Source organism: Microtus oregoni, unplaced genomic scaffold (genome assembly GCF_018167655.1).
Source record: "Microtus oregoni isolate MIOR12 unplaced genomic scaffold, Mior012 000000F_ref0000247, whole genome shotgun sequence".
NCBI lineage: Eukaryota > Metazoa > Chordata > Mammalia > Rodentia > Cricetidae > Microtus > Microtus oregoni.
The window spans coordinates 63493215-63515368 of record NW_024543059.1 but is presented as its reverse complement, the minus strand read 5'-3'; the positions used below and the strand labels follow the sequence as shown (position 1 = coordinate 63515368).

General features: G+C 38.8%; 1 protein-coding gene across 1 annotated transcript in view; it reads right to left on the bottom strand.

Annotated features, from left to right (window-relative positions):
* The window catches only part of LOC121465645 (guanylate-binding protein 2-like), a 146245-nt gene that overhangs the window by 24918 nt on the left and 99173 nt on the right, over window positions 1-22154 (bottom strand).

Genomic DNA, 22154 nt, shown 5'->3' with positions numbered 1-22154 from the left:
GTAGAAGAATGAAAATAGACCTATATCTATCACCATGCACAAAATTCAAGTACAAATGGATGAAAGACCTCAACATAAAACCAGCCACACTGAACCTTATAGAAGAGAAAGTGGGAAGATTGACATTTTTACTATGTTAATCCTACCTACCCAAAAGCATGGGAGATCTTTCTACTTTCTGGTGTCGTCTTCAAATTTTTTCTTCAAGGATTTAATATTCTTGTCATACAAGTCTTCCACTTGTTTGGTTAGAGTTACTCTGAGATATTTTATACTATTTGTGGCTATTGTAAAGGGTGATGTTTTTCTCAGCCCTTTTATCATCTGTGTGCAGTAGGGTACTGATTTTTTTTTTTTAGTTAGTCTTGTATTCTGCTACATTACTGAAAGTGTTTATGAGTTGTAGAAGTTCCTTGGTAGAATTTTTGGGGTTGCTTATGAAAACTATCATATCATCAGCAAATAGTGAGTGTTTGACTTATTTTTTTCTGATTTTTATTCTCTTGATCTCCTTTTGGTGTCTTATTCCTCTAGCTAGGACCTCAAGAACTATATTGAATAAATATGAAGAGAGTGGACAATCTTGTCTTGTTCCTGATTTCAGTGGGATCTCTGGGAGTTTCTCTCTATTCAGTTTGATGTTGGCTGCTGGCATGTTGTATACGGCCTTATTATGTTTAGGTGTGTTCCTTGTATTGCTGCTCTCTCCAAGACGTTTATCACAAATGGATGTTGTATTTTGTCAAAAGAGCTTTTGGCATCTAGTGAGATGATTATGTGCTTTTATTTTTCACTTTGTTTATATGGTGGATTACATTAATAGATTTTTGTATGTTGAACCAGTCCTGCATATCTGGGATGAAGCCGACTTGACCATGGTGGATGATGGTTCCGATGTGTTCTTGGATTTGATTTGCCAGTATTTTATTTAGTATCTTTTCATCAATGTTCATGAGTGAGACTATTCTGTAATTTTCTTTCTTAGTAATGTCTTTCTGTGGTTTGGATATCAGGGTAATCGTAGCCTCATAAAAAGAGTATGGCAATGTTCCTTCTGTTTCTATTGTGTGAAATAATTTGAGGAGTATTGATATTAGTTCTTCTTTGAAAATCTTGTAGAATTCTGAGCTGAAACCATGTGGTACTGGGCTTTTTTTGGTTGGGGGACTTTTGATGACTGTTTCTATTTCTTCAGCAGTTATAGGTCTGTTTAATTTGCTTATCTGATCTTGATTTAATTTTGGTAAGTGACATTTATCCAGAAAGTTGTCCATTTCCTTTAAGTTTTCCAATTTTGTGGAATATAGGTTTTCTAAATAGGACCTGATTATTCTCTGTATTTCCTCCATGTCTTTTGCTATCTTCCCCTTTTCATTTCTGATTTTGTTACTTTGGATATTCTCTCTTTGCCTTTTGGTTAGTTTGGATAAAGGTTTGCCTATTTTGTTGATTTTCTCAAAGAACGAACTCTTTGTCTCATTGATTCTTTGTATTGTTTTCATTGTTTCTATTTTGTTGATTTTAGCTCTCAATTTGATTATTTCCTGTTGCCTAGTTCTCTTAGGTGAGTTTGCTTCTTTTTGTTTTAAAGTTTTCAAATGTTCTGTTAATTCATTAGTGTTGGATTTTTCCAGTTTCTTTATGTTGGCATTTAGTGCTATAAACTTTCCTCTAAACATTGCTTTCATTGTGTCCCATAAATTTGTGTATGTTGTGTGATTGTTTTCATTGAATTTTAGAAAGTATTACTTTCTCCTGTTATTTCTTCCTTGACACATTGATGATTCTGGTTAGCATTGTTTAATTTCTATGTGTTTATGGGCTTTCTGAAATTAATATTGCTGTTGACTTCTAGTTTTAAATTGTGGTTATCTGATAAGATAAATGATGTTATTCCAATTTTTTTTGCATTTGTTGAGGTTTGTTTTGTTACCGAGTATGCAGTCCGTTTTTGAGAATGTTCCATGAGGTGCTGAGAAGAAGGTATATTCTTTTCTGTTTGGATGGAATATTCTATAGATGTCTGTTAAGTTTACTTGAGAAATAACATCTATTAGTTCCCTTATTTCTCTGTTCATTTTTTGTCAGACTGACCTGTCCAGTTTTGGAAGTGGAGTGTTGAAGTCTCTCAATATTAGTGCATTGGGATTAATGTATGATTTAAGCTTTAGAAGTATTTCTTTTACAGTTGAGGGCACCCTTCTATTTGGGGCATAGATGTCCAGTATTGAGATTTCCTCATGATGGATTTTTCCTGTGACTAATATGAAATGTCCTACTTTGTCTCTTTTGATTGATTTTAGTTTGAAGTCTATTGTGTTAAATATTAGGATAGCTACACCTGCTTGTTTCTTAGGTCTGTTTGATTGGAATATTTCTTCCCAACCCTTTACTCTGAGACTATGTCTGTCTTTGAGGTTGAAGTGTTTTTCTTGTATGCAGAAGGATGGATTCTGTTCTCATATCCAATCTGCTAGCCTGTGCCTTTTTATAGGTGAGTTGAGTCCATTTATATTAAAAGATATTAATGATCAGTGATTGCTATCACCTGCTAATTTAGTTTTCATTATTGGTGATGTTAATTTGTGCATTTTCCCCTTCTTTGGGATTTGCTGCTATGATCCCATCAATTGTCTGTGTTTTATTGATGTAGCCAAGTTCCTTGGATTGGAGCTTTCCTTCTAGTATTTTGTGTAGGGCTGGGTTTGTGGCTAGGTATTGATTAATTCTGGTTGTGTCATGGAATATCTTGTTTTGTCCTTCTATGGTGGTTGAAAGTTCTCCTGGTTATAGTAGTCTGGGCTGGCATCTGTGGTCTATTAATCTATATAACACTTGATTATGACCTTCTGGCTTTCATTGTCTCCAGTGAAAAGCCAGGTGTAATTCGGATAGGTTTGCCTTTATATGTTACTTGGCTTTTTCCCTTTTCAGCTCTTAATAGCCTTTCTTTATTCTATGTGTTTAGTGTTTTAATTATTATGTGGCGAGGGGACTTTTTTTTTGGTCCAGTCTTTTTGATATTCTGTATGCTTCTTGTAGGCATAGCTTTCTCTATGTTGGTGATGTTTTCTTTTATGATATTGTTAAATATATTTTCTGTGCTTTTGAGTTTAACTTCTCCTTCTTCTATACCTATTATTCTTAGGTTTGGCATTTTTATGGTGTCCCATATTTCCTGGATATTTTAGGTTAAGCTTTTGTTAGATTAAAGTTTTCTTTGACTGATGTGTTGATGGAGGAGGGTCATATGTCTATCTGTTGTTTCATTGGTTAATTAATAAAGAAAACTGCTTGGCCTGGAAGGTCAGAACATAGGTAGGCGGAGTAGACAGAACAGGATGCTGGGAGAAAGAAAGCATAGTTGGTCAGACGCAATGGAGCCAGCCGCCAGGTCAGACATGCTGAATCCTTCCTGGTAAGCCACCACCTCGTGGTGCTACACACATTAATAGAAATGGGTTAATCAAGATGTAAGAGTTAGGCAGTAAGAGGCTATAGATAACAGGCCAGGCAGTGTTTAAAAGAATACAGTTTTTATGTAATTATTTTGGGTAAAGCTAGACAGTGGTCAGGAGCTGGGCGGCGGGAAGTGGCCCGCAGCTCCTCACTACAATGAGTCTATTTCCTCTATTGTATCTTCAGTGCTCAACATTCTTTCTTCTTTCTCTTGTATTCTGCTGTTTATGCTTGTGTTTATGATTCTTGATCGTTTTCTTATTATTTCTATTTCTATAATTTCCTCAGCTTGTGTTTTCTTTATTGTCTCTATTTCAATGTTTAAGTCTTGAATAGTTTCTTTCGTATGTTTGATTGTTTTTTCTTGGTTTTCTTTAAGGGATTTGTTGATGTCTTCCATTTTTTTTTGTCTTTTCCTCCATTTCTCATTTCCTCTTTAAGAATTTCAAACATTCTCCCGAAGTTATTTTTAGGCCATTTTCTTCAGCTTTATCTATATTTGGTTGTTCAAGTCTTGCTGTTTAACTGATGTCATGTTGCTCTTTGTGGTGTTGCATGTGTTCTTACCTTTTCTACTTATCTTTTCCTGTAATAGTTGTGGTTGGGGCTGTCTGTGATTCTGCTGATTAATATTCTAGGTTCCAGTGAATCCAAAGCTCAGATGGTTGTTCCTCATGGTACAATCAGTGCTATGGTTCTAATTACCCTGTTGGTCACTCCATGTTCCTGGAGGTCACTTAGCGCTCCCCGGCTTTGCTCCACTCCCTTGGAGTTTCTTGTCTTAGGACTGCTCTAGCCTAGGTTGCCAGCTCAGACCTGTTTCTGTAAAGGTCCCTGGTCTGTATCCGTTCCTGCAGAGGGCCCTGGCTTGGATTGGTCCTATCAATGACTCTGGCTCTGGTCTACTCCCTTGGAGTTCTCAGGCTTGGGTGTACCAAGATCCACAGAGGACCTGGCTCAGGCTTATTCCCTCAGAGGTCACAGACTCACACTCAGACCTGCAGGGGTTTCTGTTTCCTGCCTACTCCCTTGAAGGTCCCAGAATCATGCCATGACCTGCAGAGGTCCTGGCTCAAGCCTAGTTTTTTGGAGGTCCTAGACTCACGCCCAGATGCACCTTCACTTGGTTTTATGCCAGTCTTATCAAGAAATTTTTTCCAGGGTCAACTTTGGACCATGAAGCAACTTGACACTGAACTATACTTGAAAGTGTGGTGCTCTATTGGGAGGAGGGTAAAAATAAAATTAACAAAGTAAAGTTTAAGTATAAAAATAGGTTTTGCTTATTTAGTGAATCAGTTCATGTTTATTTTATAACTAAAGTGTAATGTGACCTTTAATTGAATTTTTTATTTGAAATTATAAACATGGACTACACAGAGATATTAAATTGTGTCATTGGATTTTTTTATTACTTAAAAAAATTACCGCTCCAAATTCCTACTCACTTCCCTCTTCCCAGTTCCCTCCCTCTCCCCCCACAGACCCTTCTCCACCCCTCCAACCCTTAGGGAGTGCCATGTACCCCACCCTGTGGAAAGTCCAAGGCCCTCCCTACTACGTGTAGGTTGAGCAAGGCTTACATCCAATGAGAATAGGGTCCCATGAAGCCAGAATATGTAAGTAGAGACATATCGCAGTGTCATTATCAGTGGCCCCTCAGTCTGCCCCAGCTGTCAGAGGGGCTTGGTTGTTCCCATGCTTGTTCACTCCCAGTTCATTTGGAGTTGGTGAGCTACCATTAGCTCAAGCAAACTATCTTATTGGATGACCTCTCATGGTCTTGAATTCCTTGCTCATACTCTCACTCCCTCCACTCTTCAAATGGATCTTGGGAGTTCAGTCCAGTGCTCCGATGTGGGTCATTGCCTCTGTTCCCCATCTGTTATTGGATGAAGGTTCTATGGTGATATTTAAGATAATCATCAGCCTGACTACAGGGTAAGGTCAGTTCAGACATGCTCTCCTCTATTGCTTAGGGTCTCAGCTGGGTTCATCCCTGTAGGTTCTTGGGCATTTTTCTAGAGTCAAGTTTCTTGCTAACTCCATAATGGCTCCCTCAATCAGGATATCTCTTTCCTTGCTCTCATATCTGTCTTTCCTTCATCTCAACCATCCCATTTCCTCAAGTTCTCCTTTACCCCCCTTCTTGCCCCCTCAACACCCAATCCCCTGCTCCCAAATTTTTATCTGATTCCAATTTCCAGATGGGTCTATATATGTTTTTCTTTGGGTTCACCTTATTACTTAGCTTCTCTAGGATCCTGAGCTATAGAGCTCATTGCCCTTTGTTTATGACTAGTATCCACTTATGAGCAAGTACATGCCATATGCATTATCTTGGTTCTGGGTTATCTCACTCAGGATGATGTTTTCTAATTTTGTCCCTTTGCATGCAAAATTCAAGATGTCATTATTTTTTACTGCAGAGTAGTACTTTAATGTGTAGGTGTACCACACTTTCTTTATCCATTCTTCAGTTGAGGGGCATCTAGGTTGTTTCCAGGTCCTGGCTATTCCAAATAATGCTGCTATGAACATAGTTGAACAAATGCTCTTGTAGTATGATTAAGCATCTTTTGGATATATTTCCAAGAGTGGAGTTGCTGGATCCTGAGGTAGGTTGACTCCCAATTATCTGAGGAACCGCCACACTGATTTCCAAAATGGTTACACAAGTTTGCATTCCTACCAGCAATAAATGAGTTTTCCCCTTGCTCCACAACCTCTCCAGCATAAGCTATCATTAGTGTTTTTGATCTTAGCCATTCTGACAGGTGCAACATGGTATCTCAAGGTTGTTTAGATTTGCATTTCCCTGATAGCTAAGGAAGTTGAACATATCCTTAAGTATCTTTTGGCCATTTGAAATTCTTCTGATGCAAATTCTCTGTTTAGTTCAGTAAACTTTTTAATTGGGTTATTTAGAATTTTAATGTCTAGTTTCTTGAGTTCTTTATATATTTTGGAGATCAGTCCTTTGTCTAATGTGGGGTTGGTGAAGAGTTTTTTCCCATTCAGTAGGCTCCCTTTTTGTCTTATTGACTGTGTCCTTTGGTTTACAGAAGCTTCTCAGTTTCAGGAGTTCCTATTTATCTATTGATGCTCTTATTGTCTGTGCTACAGGGGTTATAATTAGGAAGTGGTCTCCTGTGATCATGCATTGAGGGTTACTTCCCACTTTCTCCTATATCAGGTTCAGTGTGGTCAGATTTATATTGAGGTCTTTAATCCATTTGGACTTGAGTTTTGTGCATGGCAACAGATATGAATCTATTTTCATTCTTATAGAGGTTGACATCCAGTTATGCCAGCACCATTTGTTGAAGATGCTTTCTTTTTTCCATTGTATCTTTTTTGCTTTTTTGTCAAAAATCAGGTGTCATAGGTGGGTGAATTGATATCCGGGTCTTCAATTCAATTCCGTTGTTCAATGTCTCTGTTTTTATGCCAATACCAAGCTGTTTTGATTACTCTAGCTCTCTAATAGAGCTTCATGTCAGGGATGATAATGCCTCCAGAAGTTCCATTATTGTATAAGATTGTTTTGGCTATCCTGGGTTTTTTTTTTTGTTTTTCCATATAAAGTTGATTATTTTCCTCTCAAGGTCTGTGAAGAATTTGGATGGGATTTTGATGGGGGGTTGCATTGAATCTATAGATTGCTTTAGGTAGAATTGCCATTTTTACTATGTTGATCCTCCCAATCCAAGAGCAAGGGAGATCCTTCCATTTTCTGGTTTTCTCTTCAATTTCTTTCTTCAAAGACTTAAAGTTCTTGTACAATAGATCTTTCACTTCCATGGTTAGAGTTACCCCAAGATATTTTATGCTATTTGTGGCTATCGTGAAAGATGATGTTTCTCTGATTTCCCTCTCTGCTTCCTTATCCTTTGGGTATAGGAGAGCAATTGATTTTTTTTTAAAAAGTTGATCTTGTATCCTGCCACATTACTAGAGGTGTTTATCAGCTGTAGGAGTTCTTTGGTAGAGTTTTTGGGGTCACTTATGTACACTATCATATCATCTACAAATAATGAAAGTTTAACTTCTTCCTTTCCAATTCGAATCTCCTTGATCCCCATAAGTTGTCTTATTGCTATTGCTAGAAATTCAAGCACTATATTGAAGAGGTATGGAGAGAGTGGACAGCCTTGATATGTTCCTGATTTTAGTGGGATGGCTTTGAGTTTCTCTCCATTTAATTTGATGTTAGCTGTCGGCTTGCTGTAAATAGCTTTTATTACATTTAGGTATGAACCTTGTATGCCTAATCACTCCAAGACCTTTATCATAAAGAGGTGTTGAATTTTGTCAAATGCTTTTTCAGCATCTAATGAAATGATCATATGTTTTTTTCTTTCAGTTTATTTATATGATGGATTACATTGATAGATTTTCATATGTTGAACCAGCCCTGCATCTCTGGGATGAAGCCTACTTGATCATAATGGATAATTTTTCTAATGTGTTCTTGGATTTGGTTTGCCAGTATTTTATTGGGGGTTTTTGTATTGATGTTCATGAGTGACATTGGCCTGTAATTCTCTTTCTTGGTAGAGTCTTTGTGGGTTTTTTTTTTTGGTATCAGGGTAACTGTAGCTTCATATAAGGAATTTGGCATTGACTCTTCTGTTTATAATTTGTGAAATACATTAAAGAGTATAGGTATTAGGTCTTCTTGGGAATTCTGGTAGAATTCTTCATTGAAACCATCTGGTACTGGGCTTTTTTTTTTGATAGGAAGGTTTTTGATAACAGCTTCTAATTCTTCATGACTAACAGGTCTATTTAGATTGTTTACCTGTTCTTGGTTTAACTGTGGTATATGGTACTTATCTAAAACAAATATCAATTTCTTTTACATTTTCCAATTTTGTGGCATATATGCTTTTTTAGTAAGATTAATGATTCTCTGAATTTTCTCTGTGTCTGTGGTTATATCCCCCTTTTCATTTCTGATCTTATTAATTTGTGTGTTTTCTCTCTGTCGCTTGATTAGTTTGGATAGGGGTTTGTCAATCTTGTTGATTTTCTAAAGAACCGGCTTTTTGTTTCATTGATTCTCTGGATTGTTTTCTGTGTTTCTATTTTGTTGATTTCAACCCTGAGTTTGATTATTTCCAGTCTTCTACTGCTCCTGGGTGAGTCTGATTTTTTTTTCTAGAGCTTTAAGGTGTGCTGTTAAGTCTCCAATGTGTGCTTTTTCCATTTTTTTTTTATGTGGGCACTTAGTACTATCAACTTTCCTCTTAGCACTGCTTTCATAATGTCCCATAGGCTTGAGTATGTTGTGTCTTTATTTTCATTAAAGTCAAGGAAGACTTTAGTTTCTTTCTTTATTTCTTCCTTGACCCAGGTGTGATTCAGTAGTTGACTGTTCAGTTTCCGTGAGTTTGTAGGCTTTCTGGGGGTGGCATTGTTGTTGAATTCTAACTTTAATCCATGGTGATCCAATAAGACACAGGTGGTTACTAATATTTTTTTGTAACTGTGGAAGTTTGCTTTGTTACTGAGTATGTGGTCAATTTTCGAGAAGGTTCCATGAGAGAAGAAGGTATATTCTTTCCTATTTGGGTGGAATGTTCTGTAGATATCTGTTAAGTCCATTTGATTCATTACCTCCATTAATTTTCTTATTTCTCTGTTAGATTACTGTCAGATTGACATGTCCATTGGTGAGAGAAAAGTGTTGAAGTCTCCTACTATTAGTTTGTGTAGTTTGATGTCTGTCTTGAGTTCCAGTAGTGTTACTTTTACATAAGTGGGTGATTTTATATTAGGGGCATAGATATTAAGGATTGAGACTTCATCCTGATGAATTATTCCTGTTATGAGTATAAAATGTCCATCTCCATCTCTTCTGATTGATTTAAGTTTGAAGTCAACTTTGTTAGAAATTAGTATGGCTACACCTGCTTGTTTCTTAGGTCCATTTGCTTGAAAAACCTTTTCCCAACCTTTTACTCTTAGTAGATGTCTGTCTTTGTGGTTGAGGTGTGTTTCTTGTAAACAGCAGAATGTTGGATCCTGTTTTCATATCCAATCTCTTAGCCTGCCCCTTTTCATAGGTGAATTGAGTCCACTGATATTAAGTGATATTAATGATCAGTGGTTTTTGACTCCGGTTAGTATTATTATTATTTTCGGTAGTTGAGTTTGTGTGTTTCCCTTCTTCTAGTTGTGCTGGTGAAGAGTCGCTAGATGTCTGATTTATTGTAGGCAGTGTTGGCAATGTTGGATTCCTTGGGTTGTGATTTTCCTTCTATTACTTTCTGTAAGGCTGGATTTGCAGCTGCGTATTGTTTATTTTTTTTCTTCTTGGGTATTTTGTTTTCTCCATTGATAATGAATGATAGCTTGTCTGGGCTTGCATCCATGGTCTCTTAGTTTCTGCAGTACCTCTATCCAGGGCATTATGGCTTTCATGTTTTCCATAGAGAAGTCTGGTGTAAGTCTGATAGGTTTACCTTTATAATTTACTTGACCTTTTTCCTTTGCAGCTTTTAATATTCTTTCTTTAATTTGTATGGTTTTTTTTGTGTTTTGATTATTATATGGTGAGGGGATGTTTTTTTTTTTTTTTGATCCAGTCTGTTTGGTGTTCTGTATGCTTCTTGAATATTCATAGGAATATCTTTCTTTATGTTGGGAAAGTTTTCTTCCATAATTTTGTTAAGTATATTTTCTGGGCCTTTGAGCTGTAATTCTTCTCCTTCTTCTATCCCTATTATTCTTAGGTTTGGTCTTTTTATTGTGTCCCATATTTCCTGAATGTTTTGTGATGAGAATTTGTTGGATTTGATGTTTTATTTGATCAGTGAGTTTATTTTCTCTATGGTGTCTTCAGCATCTGAGACTCTTTCATCTCTTGTATTCTATTGGTTATGCTTGTTTCTGTAGTCTCTGTTCATTGACCTAGATTTTCCATATCCAGCCGGCCCTCGGTTTGTGTTTTCTTCCTTGCCTCCATTTCAGTTTTCAATTCTTGAACTGTTTCCATTACCTGTTTGATTATTTTTTTCTTGGTTTCCCAGGGTATCATTTATAAATTTACTCATTTCTTCAAACCTTTTGTTATACTTCTCATCCATTTTTAAAAGGGAGTTTTTCACACGTTGTTTAAGGGACTCTATCACTTTCATAATGTCAATTTTTTCCACTTCTTCTGGATTAGGGTGTTCAAGTCCTTCTGTTGTAAGATCACTGGGTTCTGGTGTTTTCATGCTGTTTTTCAGATTGATGGAGGAATTCTTGTCTTGGCACCTGCCCATCTCTTCCTTCAAATGCTATCCGATGGATCTTCTGGTATAGGATCAGGTTCTCTTGCTGGCCAGGGACCTCTCTGACAAAAAGCCTGCCTTGCTGCTGGCAGGCTATTGAAACAAAGGAACTCCCGCCCGCCCGGTTTCACTCACCACCCTGTTCCATCACCCAAACAGGCTGAGCTTGGGGAATCTTATGGCCCATAGGAAGGGAAGAAGAAGGGAGGGCTTTCCTGGGAGCAAGCTGGGATGGGTTAGGAAGAGAGAGTCCATAGCAGAGGGGAGCAGCTCCTCCAGAAGAACCAGGGAGTTAAGGGGGTCGGGGAATGTCTGTGCTCCCTTTATGGGCTCCTCCTGCTGGTTAAGAAAACATACTCACCCCTCTGATGGATCTTCTGCAACAGGATCAGGTCCCAGCCTGGCTGACAAAAGCTTTAAAGGAGATCTTGATGTAACCTAGAGACTGGCAAGGACTGAATGGAAATCTACCCCTTTGCTCTTCTTTGGGTTATAAATACTCCTTAGGAGTTGACCCCCTGTGAGATTATATTTGGGATCCCCTGTCTTTCCTGGGATCAAATCTGAGGTCCTAGCTGAGATTTCTAATCTCACATTGCTTAAGTTGGTACAGGTCCTGCAGCCTACCCAAATGGGTTATGCTGCCTGCTATGGCACACATATGGGCTTCCCTCATGCCCCCCAAACCTTAGAGATACAAGTCAGGAGACTTCATCTGGGACATAAATCACCAGAAGGAGATTTGTGTCCTCTCTGGATGGTACCCCACACTGCTATTCTGACCACCCATCAGCAGTGAAATTGGATAAAATTAATTCCTGTGTACGTCACTCCAACATAAAGCCAGTTACAGAAAGACAAGGCAGCAAAGATAACAACAAAAGGTTTACTATATGACTCTACCCACAAGACCCACTAAAGCTAATATTCATTTCTTTCTGACTTTCCTGTTCTCCATAATGGGATTGATGAATGCCAACAATCAAAGTATGTCAATCTCAATGTTATGGGGGTAACAATGCTGCTTGAATGCTAACCACAGGATTATCTCAGTCTCTACCTAACACTGATGGGATTAAAACTCTGCACAAAGATCCTTTCAGGAGTTGTATGGGACCCCAAAGGCTAAGCAAGCTGAATGGAGATTATATGTGTCTTTGTCTGTGTAATGTTTGTGTCCATTTTAATGCCAGCACCATGAGAACATGCTCAATACCTTTTTCTTGTTTGACTGTGTTACCAGCCCTGTCCATAGTAAGCATTTAATTCCAATTCAAAAGTAAAGCCTGTCCTCCCATTCAGATATTTTTCATCTAGATGACTAGAATAAGTTTCTTTATTAGTATAAACAATCTTTCTTTATGTGCTAATATGACAATTACTAGCTCTGTGTGAGTTGTATTGCACTTACAATTAAATGTTAAGAGCCATACTTGTGGGACATTGTAAACTATTAACCTCATCCCACCCCCAAAATTCTGGAGGCATCACCATCCCTGACAACAAGCTCTATTACAGAGCTTCAGTAATGAAAACAGGTTGGTACTGGCATAAAAACAGAGAGGCTGACAAATGGAATCAAATCAAAGACATGGATATTAATCCACACACCTTTGAACACCTGATTTTTGACAAAGAAGCTAAAATTATACAAATGGTGCTAGAATAACTCAATGTCAACATGTAGAAAAATAACAAAAGATCCATATCTATCCCCAATGCATAAAACTCAAGTCCAAATGGATTAAAGACCACAATATAAATCTAACCACACTGAACCTGACAGAATAGAAGTTGGTAAGTAGCCATCAATGCATGAGCACAGGAGACCACTTCCTAAATATAACATCAATAGCACAGAGACTGAGAGGAACAATAAATAAATGAGACCTCCTGAAACTGAGAAGCTTGTGTAGAGCAAAGGATACAATCAATAAGAAAAAAGGCAGCCTACTGAATAGAAAAAGAACTTCACCAATCCCACATCAGAGAACTGATCTCCAAAATATATAAAGAACTCAAGAAATTAGACACCAAAATTCCAAATAACCTAATTAAAAAATGATGTACAGAACTAAGCAGAGAATTCTCACTAGAATTATCTCAAATGGCCAAAAGACATTTAATAATGTGTTCAAGATCCTTAACCACCAGGGAAATGCAAATCAAAACAACTCTGAGATTCCATCTTACACCTGTCAGAATGACTAAGATCAGAAACACCAATGATAGCTTATGATGGAGGGGATGTGGAGTAAGGGGAACACTCATCCATTGTTGGTGGGGATGTAAACTTGTAACCACTTTGGAAATCAGTGTAGCAATTTCTTAGAAAATTGTGCATCAACCTACCTCAGGATCTGGCAATACTATTCTTGGCATTATACACAAAAGATGCTCAATCATACTACAAAGATATATGTTCACCTATGTTCATAGCAGCATTATTTTTAATAGTCAGACCCTGAAAACAACCTAGATGCCCCTCAACTGAAGAATGAATAAAGAAAATGGGGCACATTTACACATTCGAATACTACACAGCAGTAAAAAACAATGACATTTTGAATTCTACAGGCAAATGGATAGAACTAGAAAACACCTTTCTGAGTGAGGTAACCCAGACCCAGAAAGATGAATATGGTATGTACTCACTCATAAGAGGATACTGGCTATAAACAAAAGATATTGAGCCTATAATTCATGATTCTGGAGAAGGTAAGTAACAAGATAAAACCTAAGAAAATAGATCCACCTAGAAAATCAAAATAGACAACAACAACTGACAAAACTGGGAAGACAGGGGTGGGGAAACAAGGAATGTAGGAGAGGAAGAGGCAGGGAGAGGGTATGGACAAGGGGAACTTGAGGGAATGGGATAGTTGAAATGGAGGAGGGACAGAAATAAGTGCAAGGAAAGAGATATTTTGATAGAGGGAGCCGTTATGGGGTTAGTAAGAAATCTAACTATAGAGAAATTCCCAGGAATCCACAAATATGACCCCAGTGAAGACCCTAAAAAATAGAGGAGAGTTTGTGTGAACTTGCTTTACCCTATAATCAGACTGTTGAATATCTTAAATATCGCCATAGAACCTTCATCCAGCAACTGATAGAAACAGAGGCAGAAACCCACCAAAGAGCACTAGACTGAGCTCCCAAAGTCAAGTTGAAGAGTGGGAGGAGTGAAAATGTGAGTAAATTGGTTAAGACCTAATGGGGAGACCCACTGAAATGTCTACCTGAGCTAATGTCAGCTCACCAACACCAGCTGGACTGGAAAGGAACAAGCATAGGATGAAACTTGTACCTCTGATTGTGGTTGCATGACTGCTGTAAACTGAAAGATCACTGGAATTTGCACCAGGATTTATCCCTTCTGCCATGCATTTTGGGAATGTATTGTCTTTGGATACTTTGCTCAGCCTAGATATAGTAGGGAGGGCATTGGACCCCCCGCCAAAGCAATGTGCCTTACCCTCTCTGATAGGGAGTGGGGTGGTGAGGTAGGTGGAAAGAATGGGAGTAGGAATGGGAGTAGGGACTGGAATTGGAATATAAAATGAAAAAAGATAACTTGAGAAAAATAAAAATATATATAAAAATTTTTTAAAGATCCATATTTGTTTATACTCTATCTGTTGAATGCAGGTTCAGTTTAATAGCATAATTTTAAATGTTTTTATTCTTTTGACCCCTTTTCTTTTTATCCAACAAGAAAATCCGATAGACAAATACTGTTATAAATGCTAGCATCATCTATAGCTTAGTACTACAGTGCAGATAGTTTCTATTTCTGCGAAGCTGAAGTAGGTCATTGCTATCTCATGGTACTCTGGCCTACACAGTGAGCAGAAGAACTGGACAGAGACTCATGTGGTCCATTGACCTTAATGCCTCCTGAAAGCGTTTTAACCTTTGAACAGTTGAACAGTTGTTCGATGAAGTCTGGGTTGGTGTCTTGATCCTGCAGCAATTCCAACTGGCTGAACTGCTTACCATTACTGGCCATTCAAACACAAAACATTTCTTGTATGGGAAGTACTTTTGGATACAGAGCTGATGTAAATTTAATTCTTTTTCTTTCTTTGGTCAGCACCTAAATGGAGCAAATACAGGATTTCAGTCAGGATATAGAAGTGAAGTATACAATTTTAAATTTGGTCATGTGATCTTTTGTAATTCTAGTGTGTTATAAGCTTAGGCATGGATTATAAATTGAGGCCGGCCTGGGTCAGACAGTGAGACCCTGGAAACACAAAACAAAACAAAACAAAAAAAAAAGAAAAGAAAAAGAAATAAAGAGAGAAAGAAAAATAGAAAAGTAGCAGTGATGTTTGCCTTAAGGATTTTCAGTCTAGGAACAGCTGAACGCTCTGTTAGGCTTCTCAGGAAAGGAGGCTTGATTCTCAGTATTCAAGCCACTTAGTGTAACTGAATTGTGTGCAAAGACAATATGTAAACTCTCGAGTACAGCATCATTTCATTTCAAAGACACCTGGCAGCACACCAGCTTCTTGGGGCCCACACTGTTTCAACAGTTGAACTAGGATGCTGGTAACACTTACTCTAGCTTTTTCAAATACATCTTCATATGTACAATATTCTCTATTTCAATATAAAAACAAGTCTGAAGTAAAGAGTTCAATTTAATCACTGTAAAGGAAAAGATAAAAGACAAAAAATTTGTTCTTAGTACAAAAGAGAAAATGTTTGAGTCAATCGATTAAATCATATATTAAATATTAAATATATATTAAATATATTAAATATTCTTAGGAATAGTTAGCAAAAAGAAGTAGATACTGCAGGTGCAAGAAAATTATAAACAGAAAAATCTGAATTCTCACGTGTTCAATGGACATACTCATACTCATTTAGCAGTTGTCTCTTACCACATGGGGCCTCAGGGAATGTTCTAGGTCTTCATCTGGGGATATGGGTTTCCCATTTACTTTTAGCTCAAGAGAGAAGTTCCTCAGTGTCCACAAAAATTCAGCGAAAAACTCACAAACTCATCTGAGACATTCATTTGTGCTGGTCAGATAAGGATCTTGTTCTGATTCTGTTTGTCAGCTCTGTCACATACCTGAACAGATAATTAAGGAAAGCCCCGAAACCAACCAGAGCGCCAAGCACAGCTCCAGGGTCACCATCCTGTAGTAGTTCTACATCTTCCTCGAGCCTAGCCCCAACCCTCATTTGTTTTGTTCCTAACCTTAGTATGAACTCTGCATTATATATACATGAGATATAGTTATGTTTTGTACTTCATTGACCAAGAACCAGAGTCATGGAGCTGGTTTAGGAGGCTAGGTCACCCCACTTGTTCTGGTGCTGTTCTGATCCTCAGAAAGGATACTGCAGCTGGTCCAGGGCCTGCTGGTTGATGGCTCCCATGCTGTTGTACACAAAGGTGCTGCTTAGAAGTATAGCCAGGGCAAAGATCCAGCAGTTGTTCTGGTTGTCACCCTGAAAGATCACGCATGACTAAGGAATATGTTTTGTTCTTATATCACTTTCCAGATGAGCAGTGCTAAAATATATTCACTTCATTAGAGAGCTGTTTAGTCTTAAAAACACTAAACCGTTTGTGACCTATGCAATGTACAAAACCAAACAAGGGAAACAGCAATAAATCTACAGACACCATCCACAGCACTTACAGGGTGAATGCTGTTTTTGTTTATGATTCTTTTGCAATGACACTCATTAGTTCTTCTTTGCTCATTGTTAGTGTTTCAATACTATAAATTATCATGCTCCTTTTTGGGGTGCCACCTTGTACTACTTTCCTCATCTTTGTTGGCTGAACATAACTATATGTCATATAAATACAAAAGATAATGGTGAAGTTCAAACACTCCTTCAATATTATGGAAACAGTGAGAAGATTTTGTATGTATAGAAAGGTTGCTGCCAAGAGTCTGAGTTCATAACCCAGAAATCTCATGGTGGAAAAAGATAACTGACACTACATGTTGTCCTCTAACCTCCACATGTGCATTGTAGCACATGCACCAAGGCACACGCAATGCTCACACAGACCCATGCTCGCTCTCTCTCTCTCTCTCTCTCTCTCTCTCTCTCTCTCTCTCTCTCTCTTTCTCTCTCTCTTCTCTCTCTTACATACGAAATAAGTAAATAAAGTTTTTAATGCAACATAGCCAGCAGTGTAGAATATTCAGAGATGAGGGACTGAATTGCACACTGAGCTCTCAATTCTTACTTTCTCAACATCTCCCAGACCCTCAGTGTCAAGCAGAACTAGAGTGGAGCCTTCCTTCTGAGGATGAGGCACACACCACATCCAGATTCCCTTTGTGTGAGACTGCACTGTGGAACCCAGAGAGAAGCCTGAAAAACAGAGAGGAAAAGAAAGATTAGACTTACGGAAACAAGTGTTTCAAGGAAGTGATAATAAAATTAGCATAATCAAACTGGAAAGATGACTCAGCGGTTAAATGTGCCTTCCACTCTAGCACAGGGTAGAGTTCAGTTCTCAGCATCTACATAGTAGGTCACAACTATCTATAACTCAGTTTCAGGGAAGCTTATGTTCCCTTCTAACATCTGTAATGCCAGGAATGCACATGATACGCAGTCAAAATATTCATACGTATACATAATCATACATGTAAAAATTAAAATAAACAAATATTTTTTGAATAATCAGCACAGTGAAAGTTGGGAGAATTTGTTGTACTAAGCTAGTACTCATCAGAAATCAGAGTCATAACAAATTTGATTATCAGATATATAGTCCCAACACCTCCAGGCTTGCATCAAGTTTCCTAAGAAAATGAGTAGCATGGGTCAGTCTCTCATGTGCATCTACTGAACTTGCTGTGTGTGAGGCTATAACAGCAGGAACCTTGAAGCAGGATCCACAACCGGCTGTTGTCTAGAAATGTCCACAACATGACCTGCATACTGTGCATGGAACTACAGGGTTATTGTTTGCCCTGCTGGGGTTCAGTCTTGCTATGCCATGCTCTTTCCTTTCTCTTCCCCTAAACACTGCAAACTTTAAAATTTATTTGATGGAGGAAGGTCATTGGTTAAATAAAAAGAAACTGCTTGGCCCTCATTGGTTAGAAGATAGGTGGGAGGAGTAAACAGAACAGAACGCTGGGAGGAAGAGGAAGCGAGCTCAGACTCCACAGCTCTCCTCTCGGGAGCAGATGCCTCAGAGAGACGCCATGCTCCCAGCTCCCAGGCAGACGCAAACGATAAAGCTCTGACCCATGATGGACATAGGCTAGAATCTTCCCGGTAAGCGCACCTAGGGGCGCTACACAGATGACTAGAAATGGGCTAAAGTAATATGTGAGAATTAGCCTAGAAGAGGCTAGATAGAATTGGGCCAAGCAGTGATTAAAAGAATACAGTGTCCATGTAATTATTTTGGGTAAAGCTAGCCGGGCAGGCGGCTGGGGTGTTAGGGATGCAGCCCCGCCGCTTATATTACTACATTTATTCTGTATCATTGCATATTACAGATAAGAAATTAAATTTTTTTATTTTGCAAAAGCTCACAGACAAATGGTTGCTTGATTCTCATGTGAGACTGGATGTTGTCTATTTTGAAAACTCTAAGACAATGGGGAATTTCAAAGTCTGATGAACTTCATTTTGTGACCAGGAGCAAAATGTTATGTTTTGGGGTATTATTATTATTATTTTATTACTTAAAATATACCAATTCAAATTCCTACTCCCTCCTCTCCTCCTACTCCTATTCACCTTTCACTCCTTCCACACACTCTCATGTCCCAACTCCAAAGACTAAGAGATAGTTCTAGAGTTACAGGTAGAACTGGGTATTGCTGCATCTGGATGCCAAAGTTTGCAGGAAAAATAAGTCCTCTGTACATGAGCACAAGGGGTCACTGAGCCCCTAGACTTTACTGAGACTGGAGGGAAAACATTTGAAGCTTTTAAAATGGTTCTGACTTAAGCTCCACCCTAGCGCTTGCAGATGCCTCAAATCCCTTTTATCTGTTTGTCCATGAAACAATAGACACCACAAAAGGGGTTTTAATCAAAACTTTGGGGCCATGGAAATGCCCTGTGGCACACCTGTCTAAATGATTTAGACACTGTCACCAGAGGATGGCCCACCTGTCTAAGAACTGTGGCAGCTATGGCTAGTCTAATAAGTAGAAACAAACAAACCAACAACTGCAAAAACAACAACAATAGAAAACAAGTTAATTTTGTCTCTGGATCTTGCTCTTATATACATGACACTCTATGACACAGTTGAGACCCTTCTCCAAGGAATCCATGAATTCTGTTTGTCTACTGCCTTTGTAAGCCAGTCTGAGGTCAACACCTGGACCATTCTCATTCTGATTTGGGAAAACCACCACCATTAGACCTTCTACCCTCTTGACTGATGCCAACTTGCAGGTGCTCATATGTGACTTTCACAAGATGATAGATGAAACCAGGTTTGTGGGAGCTGTAATAGTCACTTCAACCAAAATCATTTGTGTAAAAGTCAGGTTCCACATCCTAAAGCTTAGTAATGATCTGTCTGATCCAGGCTCTCAGATGAAGAAAAAGAAATTCCACCATGGTACATGCATAAAACCAGTATTCTTTTACTACCATGCATATACAATGTATGATTGATAAACAAAGAGGGCTTCTCACTAATGGTGGGAAGGACATTCAGAACAAAAAGATAATCTGATCTCTTCCAGAGGCTTTTTAGATTCCCCTAAGTATTGTTCTCCTTCACTGCCAAGGAGATCAAAAAGAGAGTCTCCTGAGGCAAGAAGTTACTGAGCTACTAGCCTGGCTGCCTGGCAAATGGCCCTGAGACCAGTGGGACCTATTGATATTCTGAGGACATACCCTGAACTACCATTGCCTGAGAGAGACTCTGTGGTACAACCAAGAAGATAAAGAGGATAAAAATGGAAAAAATGAAAAACTAAAGTCCACAGGTTAGTTCATAGGGAAATCTCATTTTCCCAGAAACAATTTTCAAAACTCTGAGAATTGATGTTTGCCAGGCTTCTCATCTGGGATGTACAAAGCTTTCTGAGTTGTTCAGACCAAAGTATGTTGAATCTACACACTCAACATCTTGGCTCAAGATGTCTTAGCCGGAAGCCAGGTTTGTGTTCACATAAACATAAAACTGAGAACTCTTTCCCAGGATGAGAGCTCAATGAGAACTGTGAAATAATTATTAAAACAAAGAGAAAGATATTGAGTCAAAGACTCATCATTTTCAAAAAATAGACTTTGAAATTATTATATAATTCTTCCTTATCTAAGCTTTTCCAACTAACCCCAAATCTGAAAATTATCACATATATTTTATATTACATGGAAAAGTTTTTAAACAAAAATTTCTTTGAAATCTCTTTGAACCAAAACTAAAGCTTCTGGTTGGGAAGTGCTGGCAAACCAAACCACTAACACAACCTACGGAAACCTTTGCATCACTTCCATGGTTTCAGTTTCTAGTACTTCAGCCTACTACAAAGGTCACAGGGATTTTCAACATTTTCTCAGTAGGGGTAATTCAGAAAGCCTCACAAGATAGCTGGAGGATATAAAAGACAAGTGGCAGAGGCTGTTCACCTGCGCTGAGCAGCAAGAACAGGTAAGAAGGGGCACTTGCTCTTGCTAGGTCTAGGGAGCTCTGATCTGAAACATGGGGCCATCAGCCTGATCTGGGATGACATGGAATTTATATGGTTTAATTAATTTTCTTTATAACTACTGCAATTAGAAACAGCTGTTTTTGGACATGGGCTGTGGCTTAGCAGCAGTGTTATGTTAATTGTCACTTTAAGAGACAAGCCACACCCACTCCCAGGACCCCTGCCCTCCTCTCGCCATCTTGATTCTCACTGTTCCCTTTTGGCATGCACGCTCCCTCTCTCCCATTCCCCTTTTCTCTGTTTCTCTCTTCCTTTCCTCCTTCCCCCCAGCTCCTCTAAGTAATAAATATCCAATTCTATTCTGTACAATGTGTCCGTCCATGTACATTCTACCCATCACCTGCTCACACCCCCGGGCTCACTAGGACCAGTCTGCCCAGGACCAGGCCCTACTTGGGGAACTGGCAGCCATCTCTGCCAGGGACTAGCTGTTCTGTGGGCCCGCTGTCTACTGCTGCTGGGGATCTTGCAGCATTTTTAACAAGCTGTTGAACCCTGGGTGATATTATTATGGCAGCCAGTCTCTGAGGGCTACTACTTGGTTTTATTGAGTTAGGGACCAGCAGATATGAGGCTTGACCAGGGGTTAGAAATGCACTGGAACTGTCTTTCTCTGTGCTCATTCTGTCTCTGCTGATGGCACAGTTCAACAACTATGTTCAGTGATGGAACACAGCTAACTTCTTCCCACTCCTACATAAAAGGCTGTGTGTTACTGATTTTCATGAGGGGAAACAGAATGAGATGTGGGGTGAACAGCCACTGCCTGGGTGAAGAACAAATAGAGGAATTGTGTTGATGTAAGAATATCTCAAGGGAATAAGATATATGGTCTATCTGAGAGTGGAATGACTGATGGGCCAGCAGCACAAGCTCAATTTACCACACACGCTTTGTTCCAGCTTGGCAGGTTTCTTAAAGTTTCTCTAGTAAGATAATGAAGAATGTCATAGATCAAGGCACTTTTAAAATACATTGGTGGCAATACGAAATAGGTAGATTATGGCAAATGGGGAGTTTGCTACAGGCCTTCTGATGTAACAAATGGCTATGGAAGCAGCTAAAGATAACCCAGGAAAATATGTCCCTAGACTTTACAACATTCCAGCTCCCCACCATAACATGAATTCTAGTCAATCATTCAGTCAGTCAGTCAGCATTCTAAGTTCACTGACACAGTTATGGCTGATTTCTGGGAGCCAGCTAGACCCCAGAGTGACAGATGAAGGATGGGCTGTGACAATGACACATCTAATCTTTGCTGAAGTGAACCTCCTTCAGTAGGAAGACTGGCTCTTTCCTTGTATCCATGAATCTGCCGTATATATTTCCTTGTATCTGCCCCTACACTGTAGTGAAGGGCTTTCTTAGAAGAATCCTGGGCACAAAAGTCTAAGAAGAAAGTCTATTTACCTTGTCTCCAACTCTGCGACCTCAAGCTGTTGTCCCTTCCTCCTGGAGACCAGAACCCCAGCCAGGCACCTTTCTTATTAATCACATTCTTTCTGACAGCTTTGCTCTGCCTGGTCAACTCCTAGTCTCTAATTCTCAGTGCTTTTCTTCCTCCTTTTTGCTTTCCCCTTTCTCTGTCAAATGAGAACTACACAAAAAACAAAGGAGAGTGCCAGGAAGTAATTCTTTGAACCAATTCCTGTCTAGTGGTCTTGACGAGTTCCCTGATTTCTTGTTATTTACATTACAGTTGCTTTCTACAATATCCTGTATT